The sequence below is a fragment of the Canis lupus genome, chromosome 8 (assembly GCF_048164855.1).
Source record: "Canis lupus baileyi chromosome 8, mCanLup2.hap1, whole genome shotgun sequence".
Taxonomy (NCBI): domain Eukaryota; kingdom Metazoa; phylum Chordata; class Mammalia; order Carnivora; family Canidae; genus Canis; species Canis lupus.
The window spans coordinates 19,568,387-19,586,092 of record NC_132845.1 but is presented as its reverse complement, the minus strand read 5'-3'; the positions used below and the strand labels follow the sequence as shown (position 1 = coordinate 19,586,092).

General features: G+C 37.0%; 1 pseudogene; it reads right to left on the bottom strand.

The window, feature by feature from the left end:
* Positions 1 to 1,853: 1,853 nt before the first annotated feature.
* The window catches only part of LOC140639153 (CD9 antigen pseudogene), a 35,889-nt pseudogene continuing 20,036 nt past the window's right edge, over positions 1,854 to 17,706 (bottom strand).

The window sequence follows — 17,706 nt, the reverse complement described above, 5'->3', positions numbered from 1 at the left end:
AACTTCCCTCTTCTGAGAAATAGTTATGTATAGTTCTTTTCCCTGTTTCTGGTCATCATCTGAGTCCCCCCTCACTCCATCCTTGCTTTCTCCTGCTTCCCTCAAGTACTTACTTCCCCCATGGTACACAACGGTACTTAAGGGGAGACCTCAATGTGCAGTCTTTAAAAATCACTTGTTACCCCATATGGATGTGTTTTCTCCTAGAGAGGGTAAGAGAGCCCTTGAAAGCAAGAGACTTGGAATTTGTTTCCTGCACAAGACATGCAGATGTGGACAGAGTACGCTTTACATTGTGGTCACTCACCCAGTGCTGGCGGACCCACACTGTCTGGTTTCCTGGGGTAATCTGAATCTCATCTGGTGACATTGCCTGTTTTGCAGACATAGGATTAGAAACCCCAAACAGGCCCTGAAATAGCTCTGGTCCCAGAAGCAGATGGCAACCCTTGAAAACGGCCTCTGGCTCTTCCTGCAGAGCCACTCCTCATTTTCAGCCTAAACCTTTCTTACCAGTCTTAGCCTTTATCCACGACTTCTTACTTTTCCCCTCAGGCTCCCGTAGTGTAAGTCATCCTCTGGAAAAAAAAAAAAAAAATCACCAAAGCTCTTCAATCTTTTGTCCGTTGAATAACTCTTGAGTTCTCTTTCTTATGCCCTTTAATGCTCTCTCTCTGAGATAAGATTGGGCTCCTTGGTTTCATATTCTGTTCTCTGTGGGAAAGCATTAAAAATAAGAACTAAACAAAAAGTTTTACTCTGAGGAGAGGTTTCTTTTTCTTTTCTTTCTTTTTTTTTTTTTTTGCCTCTTCTTTTCTTTTTGATGTTTAATCTATTCTGCAAACAGATTTTTGCTTATTCTGTCCTTTACTCCATATATCTACGCTCCTGGAGGTTCATTCCTTGTGGGGAGATTTGTTTTTTGGTTTTTTGGAACTTTTATATATAGCTTTTTAGAGATCGTCTCCTTTCTCCACACCCACTCTGCTGCAGGCTTGTGAACTTGAAGGCACATGTGCGTGTGCGTGTGCGCACATTAGAAAGAGAAAAAGAAATTTCTCACCAAGCAGGCTCTTCCCAGGGTCCCCAGCTAGTTTTGGAACCTGTGAGGGAGCAGAGGGTGACTCTGTCCCCTGATGATTCACATGGCCAATGGCTTCTTCAATTCTGTCAAGTTATACGATAGCAGTTTTCCATTTTAGAATTGCCATTTTAGAGTTGGAACGGTCCAGAGGGCTAGTATGTAAAGTAGTGAGGGATATGAAATTACAGCTCAATTTCTGTGGTGTCCATGCAACAACATGGAGATTCATTAACTAAAGACGTTTTATTGATAGAATGAAATAATATATGAAAAATGCAATATAAACTTCTTGTCATTATCTTTCACTATGTATGACATTATCTTCAACATAAGTTACAACCTGATTAAATGTGATAGACATTTAAAAATCCATGCCAAGTCAAAACCCTTCTCTTCATGTACAACATCTTTTGTCTAAACTCTAGCAAATAAAGTACCTTTCATTGTAGGATTTCTGCTTAACCTGATAAGCAAAAACAAGCAAAAAAAAAAAAAAAACCCAAAAGCAACTACGACTACCAATATTGAATAAAGAATTAAAAAGACAAACACAGGATACTTTTTTTTTGTTTGAAAATGCAGAATGAATATTAAAGTTAGTACCCCCCCCCCGCCCCCAAAAAACCCAAAGAAAATAATCAACCATCTCCCCAGGGGTAGACTTTCCTGCCTAGGGGCACACACTTACTCTAGATGTCTCTGCTCTTCGGCTCTCTGCTCCTCTCTGTACAGGGACATACTGAAGCCTGTGCCACAGGAATCCCGATGCCTATGCACCAGTGATGTGGGATTTGTTGTCCAAGATCTCTTTGATGGCCTCAGAGCAAGGCTTCACTGGGATGCTTGGGAGTAAATCCTTTTAGGGGCAGATGTCTGAGATAAATTGTTCTACTCCAGCTAAACCACAGCAGTTCAATGCAGAGTGGCTGGCTTTTAGTGTCCTGCTGGGGCTTGTCCTTGGTTTTCAGCTTGGTAGGTATCCTTGTAAAACTCCTGGACTTAATCATCTCATCTTTGTGGGAATATCCCAGTTGCCTGCAGCTATTTCAATGGCAAATATCACTAAGCAGAAGCCAAAGAACAATCTTTGCATGCACTGGGGCTCTTGCACAGCAGCCCAGGAAACTCACCAGCATCCTGAGGGCACCGGCTGCATTCAGAATATATATTTCAGTGTAGAAGCTTTCTGGAATGATGATTTTCTTGCTCCAAGATGCTCTTGGCTTCAGATTCAATTCAGAACTAAGTCCAATGACAAGGAATGCAATCCTGGCAAGCCAGAAGATGAAATTAAATTTGAAGAGCTGGTATTTGATGTGCTGGTTCCTTTTTTGACCAGTATGCTAAAGACTGGACAGCTGGACTACTGGTGTGTGCACGGCCGAGACCTGAGGTGCCAGGGGCTGCCTGAACTTCTTTTTGATACTATTATTCTTTCATATTGCTATTAAAAAAACTAGTGAAAAGAAACTCTGTTAGAAAAAAGTCTTTATCATTTTGGTCTTGTGGAAATAGAATATTTGTTTTTATTGTAGAATTGTTCTTCTCTCTAGACTTTAAAAAATATTTTTTACAAGCAACTTTAAGAAAAAAAAAATGAGCCAAGTACATGTAGGTTATTTCACTTGACATCTCAGTATTTAAAGATTTTTTTCACCTTTGGGTCAGATTATTACCTACATTATATAGTATGAATTTTATAAAAGTTACTACATGACTGGCAGAAATATGTGGCTTAAATTACCATGATATGTATCACAATTTCTGCTGGAGACATAGATATGTTTTTAGAATTCATAAAATATTTCAAACATACAAAAAATAAAACACTATAACTGATACCCAGATTAAGCCTATGAACTTTATTCCTATTCATGCTCCAAATTCCATTCTCCCCTCTCCCTCTCTAGGGGTAAACTTAATTTTACTATATCACAGGTGGGGTTCCCCAGGAAACAGGCTCTGAGACACTGAGATTTATATGTGGAGGTTTTCTGTGGGATTCTCTCAGAAGACATTGTGAAGGGCGAGGAAAGCAAAATTGGGGAAAGTTTTCAGCATTTTAATTATATGTCTGGGTATGGTTTTCTTTAAACTTATTTGGTGTGGTTCACTGAGATTCTTGGATCTGCAAAGTTATGTCTTTCACCAAATTTGGGGCATTTTCAGCCATTATTTAAATATTTTGGGGGACCATTTTCTTTTTCCTCTCTTTCTGGGACTCCAGCAAGATAAATCTTATACCTTTTGATATTGTTCCAATACAAAGCCTTGTTTATTATTTAACTCCCCCTCCCCTTATTCAGATTGGATCATTTCTATAGATCTGTCTTCAAGTTACTAGACTCTGTTTTTTTTCTCTGTTCTACTACTGAGGTCTTCTGGTGAATTAAAAAATTTCTGTTCTTGTAATTTTGAGTTATGGAATTCTCATTTAGTGCTTATTATTGTTTCTATTTCTTTGCTAAAAATGCCTATTATTCCATTTGTTTCTAGATTATTTGCCCTTACTTGAGGTGGCATGGTTCTAATAACTGCCATAGCTTTTTTTGTTTGATAATTTCAATATTTGGGGTCCTCTGAGTGATGATATCTGTTGATCGCCTCTTCTTTCCAGTTGTTTACATTTTCCTAGTTCTTTGCATGTTGGACTGTATCTTGGTCATTTTGAATGCTATGTTATAAGATTCTGGGCTCAGTTAAAATTTGGAGAATGGCTTCTGCTTCTTCTCCTTTTCCTCCTCCTCCTACTCTCTTTTTTTAAAGCAAGCAATTATCACTAGGAAATTTAGACCTCAAGTCCTGACCTGGCTTCTGTGGGCTTAGAATGTCAGTTTAGTTTTCAAAGAGTTTGCAGTGCTATTCTGGTTTTCACAGTTTGTGCACCTTCCCTGGTGGTCTACACCATAGTTCAGTTCTCAAAGCCTTTGCTGTGCTGATTCTGGTAGATTTCATGCATGTTCAGATTGAGAGTGAGTTCAAGGTTTCATGCAGAGGTTTAAAGAATCACCTTTTCTCAACTTATTTCCAGATTTATTCAGCATTTATATATTATTATAGTGTATATATATGTGTGTGAGGGGGCATCCATATTAACTTAGTTTATCATTTTGCCAAAACCAGAAGTCTACATGGTTGCATTAAACAATTTATTACATTCATGTGATTTCTTTTACAACAAAATGATGTACTTTTGATATTTACAAACTTTTATCAAAAGTTCATGTAACAGATGATGTTAACGCTCCCCTACTATTTCCTCAGATCCTTTTGCCATTTTGTTCATGTTGATCCCAGAGGTTTTCACTTTTGACAGCCAGCACCTGCACTGTTATGTCAGAAAGCTGCTTTTAGGCTTTGAGTGTCTAGTTTGCCTGTGGACACCTTGAAGATTCTGGGAATTTGCATCCCTGATGCATAGTCCTATTACCAATGGCCAATTGAGATGGGAGGTAATACTTCAGCTCCCTCATTCCTGATCTGACACCCTTAGGTGTAACCTAAACTGCACAGCTCCCTGGCAGAATTGAGTTAAAGTTATCCCTTGTGAGACTTTGCTGAGTATTGGGATCCTTGATTGGCTCCTTTAACTTCTCCGCCCACTTCCCCATTTCTTTCTGTTTTTTGCTTAGAAAACGTCTTTGTAAATAACTTCCACATCAGTCCTTCTTCCAATATCTGCCTCTGCGACAGTGTAACAGAATTCTAAGATGGCTCTCAAGATTCCCTGGTGGATGTGTCCTGTATAATCCTCATCTCTTGAGCATGAATGGGGCTATTTTTATGATGAGATAGTCACTCCCTTAATTCAGTTACATTATATGGCAAAGGCCATGGGATCCTCACTTCCTTGATTATATAGGACTCAGTTTTAGCACTCTGAAGAGAGAGATTCTCCTGGACTGGAGAGAAGTAAGCTGTCATATTGTGAGATGGCCATATGGCAAGGCCAATCTTGTGATAGTAGAGCATCATCCCAGTTCTTCCACATTCCTGTAGTGACTTTGGGCAAGTTAGTTAACCTCCATTTCTTTTCTATTTGTAGAATGGGAGTACTGATAGTACTTACCACACAGGATCATTGTGAAAATTTACTTAGCAGGTATATAGCTGGGAATAGTGCATGGCACACACACAAAAATGCTTTGTAAATGGGAGCTATTATGATAGGTAGTATTGCTAAAATACATAAATTATTATCCAATAATAATAAGTATATAAGTAGTTATTAATAAATAAATATATTAAATGTACCAAAATATGTTAAGAGATCAACATTTTAGTAATAAATACGTAAAACATGAAAATATACCAAATACATTTTATAAAATACATGAGCTATTATTAATCATTCCTTTAAATAATGAAATTGTTATTAATAGTGGCCACATAGTGGTAATACATTACTTAAGCTGTGTGGAATTATGATCCCTTCCTCCTGTCCCTCTTTTTCTCCAACCACTCTTTTTTTTTTTTTTTAAGATTTTTTTTTTTTAAGATTTTTTTCTTTATTTATTTATGATAGTCACACACAGAGAGAGAGAGAGAGAGAGAGAGGCAGAGACACAGGCAGAGGGAGAAGCAGGCCTCATGCAGGGAGCCCGACGTGGGACCCGATCCCGGGACTGACTCCAGGATCTCGCCCTGGGCCAAAGACAGGCGCCAAACTGCTGAGCCACCCAGGGATCCGTCTCCAACCACTCTTTATGTCTTAGAGCCTATTCATCTTCCAAGGTCCAACAAAAAACGTCTTTTCTATAAATCCTTCTGTGATCCCACCTACACTCTGAAATTTCCTTGGTCTACTTATATTTCTCTTCTGGTATTTCTATATTTCTCTTCTGGTATTCAAAACCCCTCTTTCATTGGTCCCTTGGTTAAAAAGGTCTTATCTTGAACTGCACATGATAGAAACTCAATAAATATTTGTTGAATGGATGTATGAATTAAGAGCATTAATAGAACTTTTAGGAGTCTTTAAGCTATTCACTTACCTTAATCTACTAATTTCTCACTAGCCACACAGTGGTGTTCTGATTCATAACTGGAGCTCTCAAAATAAAGATATCAACTACACCAAATAATGTAAATTTTCACTTGTTATTTTTTGGAAATCTGTGTTCATGGGGAATCTCTGGCTGTCTTTTCTTGGACAAAATGGTAGTGTGGAAAGTAGCCAGAGGAGGTTGGAGTGGTTTGAAAGCATGGTAATGCCAAGTGGGGGCGATGCTGTCTCTGTAGGTAAAAATGTTATCAGTATATTTAAAAATGATTTGGGAAAAAAATGATTTGGGGACTCTTTTAAAGTCTGATTTAAAAATTCTATGTCTTCTACCAGAGGCATACCTTTTGGATTGGAAGTAGGTGTTTGCTTTGTGTACAGTGGAGAATGGTTTTGAACCTTGCATTTTGGTGCTCAGTAGATGCTAATTTCCTAGGTGGACATTGAAGCATCAGGTGCTTCACCCCATGATGTCAAGATGAGAAGATCACATTTTTCCTTGACAATAAGAGTATGGGAGTGGATAATATGTTAAATAGTTCTTAAAGGATATGAATGGTGTGCTTTTTGTTACCCAGAACACGTGCTTTTTCTCTTGTACAATGCAAGATAGGTATGGCTGTAATTATCATATTACCTAGCCAGTTAGCTATTCTGTGAGACTGTGATTATGCAGAGTGTAGAGAGAACTTTATTTATGAACTCATTCTCAAGAAAAAAACAAAAGCAAATAGCTAAGCCAGCACATCATCTAATTCTCAATGTAAAATAATGCAGAAGTGCGGAAGATGAACATCTGATTTGTCACATCTGATACACTAATGTTTTATCCAAAAGGAAGAACACATTGTAACTTGCTCAGTCATCTGCATAAACACCACCTGGCCCTTTACAGGCACCTACTCAAATAACAGGAGTCAACGAATGGCAGCTCTGCTCATAGCCTTTTCACTGGTAGAAATAGAAAAATCTCCTCTCTTTTTTTAAAAAAAGAAAGCATTTATGTATCAAAGCAACATCTAATACATTTTTTTTTCAACAGCATAAGACCTAGGTGATTAAAGTGAAGCCACTGGAACCTTCCATATTAGGGAATATATGATCACAAATTACCCAGTTTTTGAGCAGCTAAAAAAAATTCATTATTCTTTAAAAAGAGAGATCAAACCAGTCCTTGTGCAAACCAGATCTTATTATTATTATTGCAACATGAAGCTACTTATTCCCCTGGGTATGTCACTTAGTAAGTCTTGCATCGGAATAGCTATAGTTTTTAGTGTAAAATATTTTGCCAGAGATGGGAGATTTTTTCCCCCTCTGAACTGACACATTCTGGTTGTATGCCTCAGTGATCATACTTTTGTGCTACATTACACACATAGAGGTAGCATCCCATTTCCAGTTGCACAAATATAAAAATGGGGAACCTGGGTCACTAAAGTATATTGTACCAGTTTGTATGTTTTCAAAGAAAGAGTTAGGAAAGACAAATCTCACTTGCTTTTACATTTTAAATTCAAGCTGGCTAACTAGAAGGTGTCAACTACTTAATTTTTTTCATTGAGAAAACCCTGCCAAAGTCTCAGTGTATTTCTGTCCACAGGAGGACAATTGAGTAAGTTAGTCTTCTGGGTGTATCAGTGTGTTTTCATTTTATTTTAAAGAGGAGACCATGTTCAAGAGTCACTGAACTGTGCTGTTGGCCCATTCTGTTATTAAGACTGCCTTTGGGACATCCCTAGACTCCCCAAATTCTTACCTTTAAATATATCTTTTAGTCATCTATCACCCTAAAATTCTTCCTGGGGCCACTTGAAAAGTGACAGTTGGTAGCTCTTTTACTGGATTTCTGAATCATGTGATCTGAGTTTGAGCTCTTAATAGCCTCCTTATGCATCTATTTGGTAGTAGGGATGGTTGGACCCTCTCTGTTTTTGACTTAATGCATCATGATATTATACAGTTTAATTGCCCAGGAAAATCAATGTCAATACAAAGCAAATGTTTAATTTTGTATACACTGTTCAAGTGTGTATTTCATTGTCTTTTCATGTGACATAAGATTCTATTTTAATGTATCTTCTGATTCATGTTGGAAAAGCATGCCATGGATTAAGGAGTGAGAAGGAGTTTGCTCTTTTCCTAACTTCTGGTGCAACATGGAAAGTCATTTTATTTTTTCATTTATTCTACTGGGAAGTTTAAAGTTCTTACTATGTGCTAGTGTTGGGGAGAGAATAATAAAAAGTAGACATGATCCTACCTTCATGCTTTATGCTTTCTAGTCTAGTAAGTTTGAAGAAATATCTAAATAGAAATCAAATGTCTAGATAGAAACCAGGTAGATCTCCTAACATAGCAAAGCAGGAGGATAATAAGGTGTGGTGAGGACTGGCGTAATTTAAACTTAGATTCTTTGTCTAAATCTTCCAGGTGATTACTGCCATGTGAGAATGAAGGCCCTGAGTTAGTATAATTCTAGGCTGTATAGTGCCACTGTACAAATTAGATAAAGGCACTCCTATATTTTGTGGATATAGACTTGGCACAGCAAATAAGTGTGTTCTGGATGTCAGCCCCACTTACTACTTGGGCTGATTCTACTTGGGCCTATATGGTCTTTTTCAAGAAAATCTGGATATCTGGATTTTTTTTTAATATCTGGATTTTTAAAGTGAAATTTCTTGATTTTTAAATGAATGAATGAATTAAACTCTTAGAGGAATTCAATGAATTCAATTTTTTTTAAAAAATCACTTTATAGATCAAATAAATTTATGTGTTGGATTTGGTCTCCTGGCCACCACTTGAAACTTCTGAATTATAGGTTAAACCTCAGAGATGAGAAGTAACAGTTCTAGTTTATTTGGTCGTCATGCTCCTCAAAAATCTGGAGACAAAAGTATTTTCACTTTTGATCCCAGAAATAAGAAGCATTTTAACTATCTGAATCCTAAAGACTAATTTGAAGAGAAATTGTCTTTGTCTCTGAGAAACAGAGACAATTAGAATACAATTAGAGTTGTATTAGTCATGAAAAATTCTCAGGTGTTTTGTTATTTGAGAATTACTCATCTATAACATGAGTACTTGGGAGTTAAAAATGCAAAGTTAATTGTAAAAAGTAAGTAGAACTTGTATAAATCTCAAATTACCTTGATTTTTTTTTCTTTTAGATATATGGTATTGGTTCTGGGCTATGATTGGTATTATAATAATATTTGATGATGTTACTGTAAAGGTGAGCTAAGAATAACACCAAAAATTTTGCATTATCTCACCCATAATTTGCCTTCTGGTCATGGATTTAGGTTGTCCCCAAATTTTCCATAGTCAGAGGTAATTAATCATTTTAAGTGTTAGCTTGATTAAATTTTGTCTTTGTAATGTTTCATTTTTTATGTGTTACTTTATTTAAGTAAATAAACCAAACCATATCCTACTTGGGTCAATGGAATCTTGAAAGATATGTATTGTGGTGGAAAGAGATAGGTACCAAAGGTGTACCTAACAGCTCTGTGTCTTCTAAGCTGGTACTTCAGGGAAATCTTGTCCTGAGGAATAATGGGAAGTTGCACACAGAGAGAGAACAAATTGAATCTTTTTGTAGAGGTGGGAAGAAAATACCAGGTCTGTGTGAATGATTACTAATGACCTCTTTTGATGAAATGCATTTCTTTTCAGGGACTAGAGTTGTTTGGACCTTATGTAGTCATTACTTTTGTGAAGTTCCATAAACATGAAGTCCTTTTTTATCTGTAGGAAAGTAGAGCATAGGTCAGTGGAAATACTTTATTTTTTCCCTTTTCACCCACAAATGAAATATATATAACTCTGTGCCTAAGCTCTTAAGGAACCCAGACTGCAAAACTGCAAAAATGTAAGCTACACATGCGAAATTACCACAAGCATATGTAGTTATCTAGACTCTGATGCATTCTGGAGAAGAGTGTCCTTTTTGTTCAGAGAGAAGCCTACAACTAATTTCCATTGGGTTTCTAAAACTTGACACTGAATAAAAAAGATTTCATTAGAAAATAAGTTGGAGCTATAAAGTAAGTACATTGTTTTTCTTGATTTTATGGCATCTAAGGACATACATCTTACTTGTCCCCCCAAAAGAGTATCAGCGAAATAATCATTTTAGGATATTCAATTGTATTTTTTCTTCTAACATGTTATTTTTGGCTAGACTATTCGAACTAAAAGGAATCTTAGTGATCCATTTCATTTCTAAACTGTGATACTTGGGACTCCGTGTTGCTTTGGATATGTTTCAGTGTTCCTCTAAGAGTTTAATTAAACTTTCATTTAAAAATACATGGTTAATTCTGAATTATTTAGGTTATCATTGGCAGTAAAGAGGAGGTAATTAGTCATGGTATCAGAACCCTGGCTACCTTTCAGCCAAAGTGGCTTCAATTTTGTATTCATTTATTAAGTAAATATTTATCTAGTGCCTGTGATATGGCCAGAGACTGTTTTGGGTGCTGGGAGTAAAGTGGTTGAACAAGGTAGACAAAGTCCCTGGTCTCATAGAGGATATATTCTGGGATAGAATGGGACAGGGGACAGGAACGGATTTCCAGTATGTACACTTGAGGAATAACTAACTAGAAGGCTTGGAACACCTACCCACAAAGTATATCTAGTAGTCAAGTTCTATTCACTGTGCCAGAGTGCAGCATATAAGTTGATGAGGTTAGGAAGCTATCAGGGCAAGAACATTTAGGTCCTTGGAGTCATGATAAGAGCTTGGACTTTATTATAAATGCAGAGGCAGTGACATGATCTAATTTATGATTTAAAAGAATCATCCTGGCTTCTGTGTGGCAAATAACCTACAGTGTAGCCAGAATAGAAGCAGCAAAGACTTTTAGATGATTTTTGTAGATTTCTACTTCTGAGCCTGATGCCATAGATTGGGGCAAGGCAGTGTTTCTTGCTGAAGACAATTATAAAAGCTGGATGAATTTAAAAACTCTTTATGTAAAAAGCACCTGAGAACTGTGGGAGGAATGAGCAGGACCAATTGGACTACTGTTTCAGAGAGGGGAGATTATGATTAGGGCCATTTCGCCATCCCAGGGCATTTAGTGACTTAGACATGGCCTAAGGATCAGAATTTGGCCCAGGGTGAAGGCTACTTCTGGGGGAAATAAAGGTTTTAGTAATTGTGAGGGTCTAGAGTGACAAAATCCAAGAGATGTCAGATGCATGGCCAGTTTTCACTGTAAGGCATTTGCTAAGTTTTGAGGCTTCACAGGAGCTTAAGGAGCTAGTTTGAAAGCTTCTGAAAAGTAGAGTGAGATATCATAGTCTCATGATTCTTTCTTTCTTTCTTTCTTTCTTTCTTTCTTTCTTTCTTTCTTTCTTTCTTATAGGCACACAGTGAGAGAGGGAGAGAGGCAGAGACACAGGCAGAGGGAGAAGCAGGCTCCATGCACTGGGAGCCCAACGTGGGATTCGATCCCGGGTCTCCAGGATTGTGCCCTGGGCCAAAGGCAGGTGCTAAACCATTGCACCACCCAGGGATCCCTAGTCTCATGATTCTTGGAAAACAAAGATCCTTCTAGGGGAGGAAGCCCAAAAGCAAAATGGGCAAGAGATGAATTCCCTAGAAAGAGTAGTATCCACAGGTACTTTTCATCTGGGATACTTAACTAAATCTGGGTGTATCTAAAGATTGAAAATCCAGACCTGTCTTTTGGCAGATCATTCCATAGAGCCAGAGAAACCAGCAGAAATTTGGACTTTTTGGGGGCTCACTTGAATAACAAAATGGGAAATTTAAGGAATCTCAGGCACATAGCTAATCTTCATATAGAGATCTTTCCTTGAAGACATTTGCCCCATTTGAAGCTGTGTGGAGTAGAATGCTAGGGCTAAGTTGTAAACCTTTGCAGAACTGAATCTATCTCAGACTTTCAGATTGGGGATATCAAAGTCCTCCAACATTGATGATTAAAAGCTCTGGGAATTCATGCCCTAGGAACAGGATCAAGAGAACTAGTTTGGATTTTACCAAAACCTCATCACAGTGGCAACCCAGCTAAATCTTGGGTTGGCTTGAAAAGATTAGTTCCCCCAGGGGGTGCCTGGGTAGCTCATTTGGTTAAATATATGCCTTCAGCTCAGATCATTATCTCAGGGTCCCAGGATTAAGCCCTGTGTCTGGCTCCCTGCTCAGTGGGAAGTCTGCTTCTACCTCTCCCTCTGCTGCTCCTCCTACTTTTGCTGTCTCTCCCTCCCTTGGTCTATCAAATAAATAAATAAAATTAAAAAAGGAAAGAAAAGAAAAGATTAGTTCCCCCAATAGCTGCTCTTGCTATTACCAGAGATAAGAAAGCCTTTCTGATGGGCAGATGACATGATCTGGAGACCTTATGGTTTTTTGGAATTGAAAAACAAGCCAATAAAAAATACCCAAGCAGAAGCACAGAGAGAAAAATAGTACAAAAACAGATAAGTGCAATGTGTGGGACATTCTGAAAAAGACATGTAATTGAAGTCCCAGAAGGAGAGAAGGAGAGAATAAAGTATAAGTAATATTCAGAGAGTTAGTGGCTACCAATTTTCCAAAACTATTCAAAGTATCTACCTACAGATTTAAGTAGGATAAATATAATGAAAATGATACCTGGATCTCATATATAAAACTGCTTAAAAACTAATCCATAGATAGAGTCTTAAATTAGGTCAGAGAAAGACATTATTTTCAAAGGAACATCAACAAGACTTTCAGCTGACTTCTTGATTTAGGCCATGGGAGTCAGAAGACAATGGAATAGCATCTCTCCCCCTCCCCCAGTTTCATTGAGAAATAATACACACATGACTGTATAAATTGAAGACATACAGCATGATGGTTTGATTTACATATATTGTGAAATGATTACCACAGAAGGTTCAGTTAACATCCATCTTCTCAAATAGATAGAATAAAAGGAAAAAAAGAGGAAAAGAATTAAGGGGACAAATTTTCTTCTTATGATAAGATCTCTTAGTATTTACTCTTTCAGCAACTTTCTTGTATATCATACAGCAGTGTGAGCTATAGTCATCATATTGTACATGACACCCCTGGTCCTTATTTATCTCATAACGGGAAGCATTTTGGTTACCTTCCTTCAATTCTCCTTCAGTTTACTCCCTACCTCTGGTAACCACAAGCCTGATCACTTTTTCTATGAGTTTGATTTGTGTTTGTTTTGTTTGTTTTCAGATTCCACATATTGCTGAGATTATATAGAATTTGTCTTTGTCTAACTTATTTCATTTAGCACAATGTCTCCAGGGTCCATTTATGTTGTCACAAATGATAGGTTTTTCTCATTTTTTATGGTTGAATAATATTTCATATTCATTCATTGGTGAACACTTAGGTTGTTTCCATGGCTGGCTATTATAAATAATGCTGCTATAAATACGGAGGTTCAGATATCTTTTTGAGTTAGTGTTTTTCTTTTTTTTCCTTTGGATATATTTCCAGAAGTGGAACTGCTAGATTATATGGTAGTTCTATTCTTAATTTTTTGAGGATCCTCTATTGTTTTCCATACTGGCTGTACCAATTTGTCATCCCATCAATAGTAATCTACCTTTTCTTCACATCCATGCCAGCATTTGTTATTTCTTGTCTTTTTGATGGCCATTCTAACAAATACGAGGTGATATCTCATTCTGGTTTTAGTTTGTATTTAACGTGTATTTTAACATGTATGACTGTGATGTTGAGCATCTTTTACTGCTCCTATTGGTTTTCCTGTATCTTCTTTGGAGAACTATTTAGGTCCTTGGCCCATTTTTAAATTGGGTTGTTTCTGTTTCTGTGTTTGTGGTTTTGTTTTTTGTTTTTTGTTTTTTTTTTGCTTTGATTTGTATGAGTTATTTGTATTTTAGATATTAACCAATCATCAGATAGATGTCATATCCAAAAACACATTACCAAGACTCATATCAGGGAGCTTTGTTTCTGTTTTCTTCTAGGAGTTTCATGGTTTCCCATCTTATATTTAATTCTTTAATTCATTTTGAGTTAATTTTTGTGAGTGGTATAATTTATGGATCCAGTTTTTTTATACATGAATATCCACTACTTTTTCTTTTTGTATATTTTTTTTTGGATTTTGATTTGCCAACATATAGCATAACACCCCAGTGCTCATCCCATCAAGTGCCCCTGTCAGTGCCCGTCACCCAGTCACCCCATCTCCCTTCCACTACCCCTTGTTCGTTTCCCAGAGTTAGGAGTCTCTCATAGTCAGTCATCTTCTCTGATTTTTCCCACTCATTTTCTCTCCTTTCCCCTTTAATCCCTTTCACTATTTCTTATATTCCCCAAATGAATGAAACCATATAATGTTTGTCCTTCTCCGATTGACTGACTTCACTCAGCATAATACCTTCCAGTTCCATCCATGTTGAAGCAAATGGCGGGTATTCGTTGTTTCTAGTGGTCCAGGACCATTTTTAATAGACTATTTTTCTCCATTGAATATTCATGTTTCCTGTATCAAATATAAATTTGCCATACATGCTTGGATTTATTTATGGGCTTTTGATTCTGGTCTCCTGTTCTGTTTGTCAGTTTTTATGCCAGGACCATACTATTTTGAGGACTATAGCTTTATAGTATAGCTTAAAATCAGAAAGTATGGTACTTCCTGTTTTGTTCATTTTTCCTCAGGATTTATTTGCCAATTCAGGGTCAGTGGTTCTAAATTTTAGGATTGTTTTTCTACTTCTATAAAAAATACCATTGGAATTTTGATAGAGATTACACTGAATCTATGGATGGCTTTTGGTAGCGGTGATATTTTATTTATTAATTTATTCATTTTTAGTAGTAGTGATATTTTCATAATATTAATTCTCCCAATTCATAAAACATGGGATACTTGTCCATTTACTTGTGTCTCTTCAATTTCTTTCACCTGCACAAACGGGGAGGGACAGAGGGAGAGGAAAAGGGGCAGAGAGAGAGGTTAGAGGGAGAGGGGGGCCGAGGGAGAAGCCGACTCTCTGCTGAGCAGGGAGCCCGATGCAGGGCTTCATCCCAAGGACCCTGAGATCATGACCTAAGCTGAAGGCAGATTCTTAACTAACTGAGCCACCCAAGAGCCCCTCTTTGACCAATGTCTTACAGTTTTTAGGCTAGAAATCTTTTGCTTTCTTAATTAAATTTATTCCTAAGTATTTTTTTGATGCTATTGTAAATGAGATCAGTTTCTTTTTCAGAAATTTTGTTAATATATAGAAATGCTACTGATTTTAGGATTTTTTTGTGTATGAAATCATGTTGTCTGCCAATCAAGACAATTTTACTTCTTCCTTTATAATTCTGATACTTTTTATTATTTTTTTCTTTCCTGATTGCTTTACGTAGGATTTCTAGTACTATGTTGAATAGGAGTGGTAAGAGTGGGCACCTTTGTCTTATTCTTGGTCTTAGAGGAAAAGCTTTTATCTTTCACTGTATTTATTATTTTATTTTATTTTATTTTAATTTTTATTTTTTTAATAATAAATTTATTTTTTATTGGTGTTCAATTTACCAACATACAGAATAACACCCAGTGCTCATCCCGTCAAGTGCCCCCCTCAGTGCCCATCACCCATTCACCCCCACCCTCTTTCACTGTATTTAGCATGATATTAGCCATGGGCTTGTTACATTTCCTTTATTATATTGAGAAATGTTCCTTCTATGCCTAATTTGTTAAGAGTTTTTATTATGAACGGATGTTGAATTTTGTCAAATTTTTTTCTCTGCATCTATTGAGATGACCGTATGATTCTTTTTCATTCTATTAATGGGATGTATCATGTTGACTAATTTTCATATGTTGAACCATCCTTGCATCACAGGGATAAATCCTACTCAATCATGGTGAATGATCCTTTTGCTGAATTCAGTTTGCTAGCATTTTATTGAGAATTTTTTCATCTATGTTTATTGAGGATATTGGTCTATAGTTTTCTTTTCTAGTTGTGTCCTTTCTGATTTTGGTATAAGGATAAGTCTTGCCTCATAAAATGAGTCATGAGTTTTCCTCTTTAATTTTTTGGAAGAGTTTAAGAAGGATTGGTGTTAATTCCTTAAATGTTTGGTAAAAATCACTGGTGAAGCCATTTTGTTCTGTTATTTTTTCTGCGTTGGGAGTTTTTGATTACTGATTCAGTGTCCATACTAGTAATTGTCTATTTAGACTTTCTAGTTCTTCATTCAGTTTTGCTAAGTTGTATGTTTCTAAGAATTTTTCTATTTCTCATGGATTGTCTAATTTGCTGGCATTAAGTTGTACATAGCAGCTCTTATAATTCTTTAAATGTCTGAGATATCAGTTGTAATGTCTCTATGTAGAAGTCAAATTGTATGACTGGGTAAAAATACAAAATCTAAGTATACGCTGCTTATAGAGAATAAAGAATGCAAATATTTGAGGATATAGAAAGGTTGAAAGTAAAAAGATGGAGAAAGATAAGCTTAAAAGCACTAATCAAGGATCCCTGGGTGGCGCAGCAGTTTGGCGCCTGCCTTTGACCCAGGGCGCAATCCTGGAGACCCGGGATCAAATCCCACGTCGGGCTCCCGGTGCATGGAGCCTGCTTCTCCCTCTGCCTGTGTCTCTGCCTCTCTCTCTCTCTCTCTGTGTAACTATCATAAATAAATAAAAATTAAAAAAAAGCACTAATCAAAAGAGCTTTTTCAACCTTACTGATATCAGAGAAAGTAGACCTTTAAGGTAAAAAGCATTATTAGTGATAGGAGGAATATTTCATAGTTGTAAAAGGTACAGTCCAACTGGGAGGAGGCTATTGCAGTAATCCATGTCAGAGATGGTAATGACACGGACTAGAAAGACAGCTGTTGATGTAAGGTAAAGTAGTCAAATTCTGGATATGTGTTGGTGCAAATAGGACTTGCTATTGGATTTGGTATGGGATATGGAAAAAAGAGAGGTATCAAGGATGATTTCAAGGTTTTTGTCCTGAAGGACCAGGTAAATCACGTGTGATTTACTGAAATGGGGAAATTTATTGAGACTTGAGGCTCGAAAAGAGAATAAAAGTTATTTTCTGGCTGAGTAGAACAGAATTTGGGGAAAGAGCAGTAATTCAGTTTTGAACATATAGAGTGATGGTGCTGAGAAGGCATTTGGATTCACGAATCTGTAATCTAGTGTAACTCCTCATTTTATAGATGAAGGGAGTGAGTGAGGCTTCAAAACCATCTTGTAGGGTGCCTGGGTGGCTCAGTTAGTTAAGCATCTGCCTTGGGCTCAGATCATGATCTGGGGTCCATGGATCGATTCCTACATTGAGCTCCCTGCTCAGCAGGGAGTCTACTTCTCACTCCTCCTCTGCCTCTCCCCCTCCTCCTGCTCTCTCTCTCTCTCAACTAGATAAATAATATCTTTAAAAACAAATAAACAAACAACCAAAAAAAAAAAAAACCCAACAAAACTGGCTTGTAGTTACACCACAAATAAATGTCAGTGCCAGGATTAAGATCCAGATCGTTTGGAGCTAAGCCTAGTGACTTAAACCATACCATATGTTACTTCTAAATTTGCTTTGTTGAACTGCAGAAAATATTTCATATAGAATAGTAGTA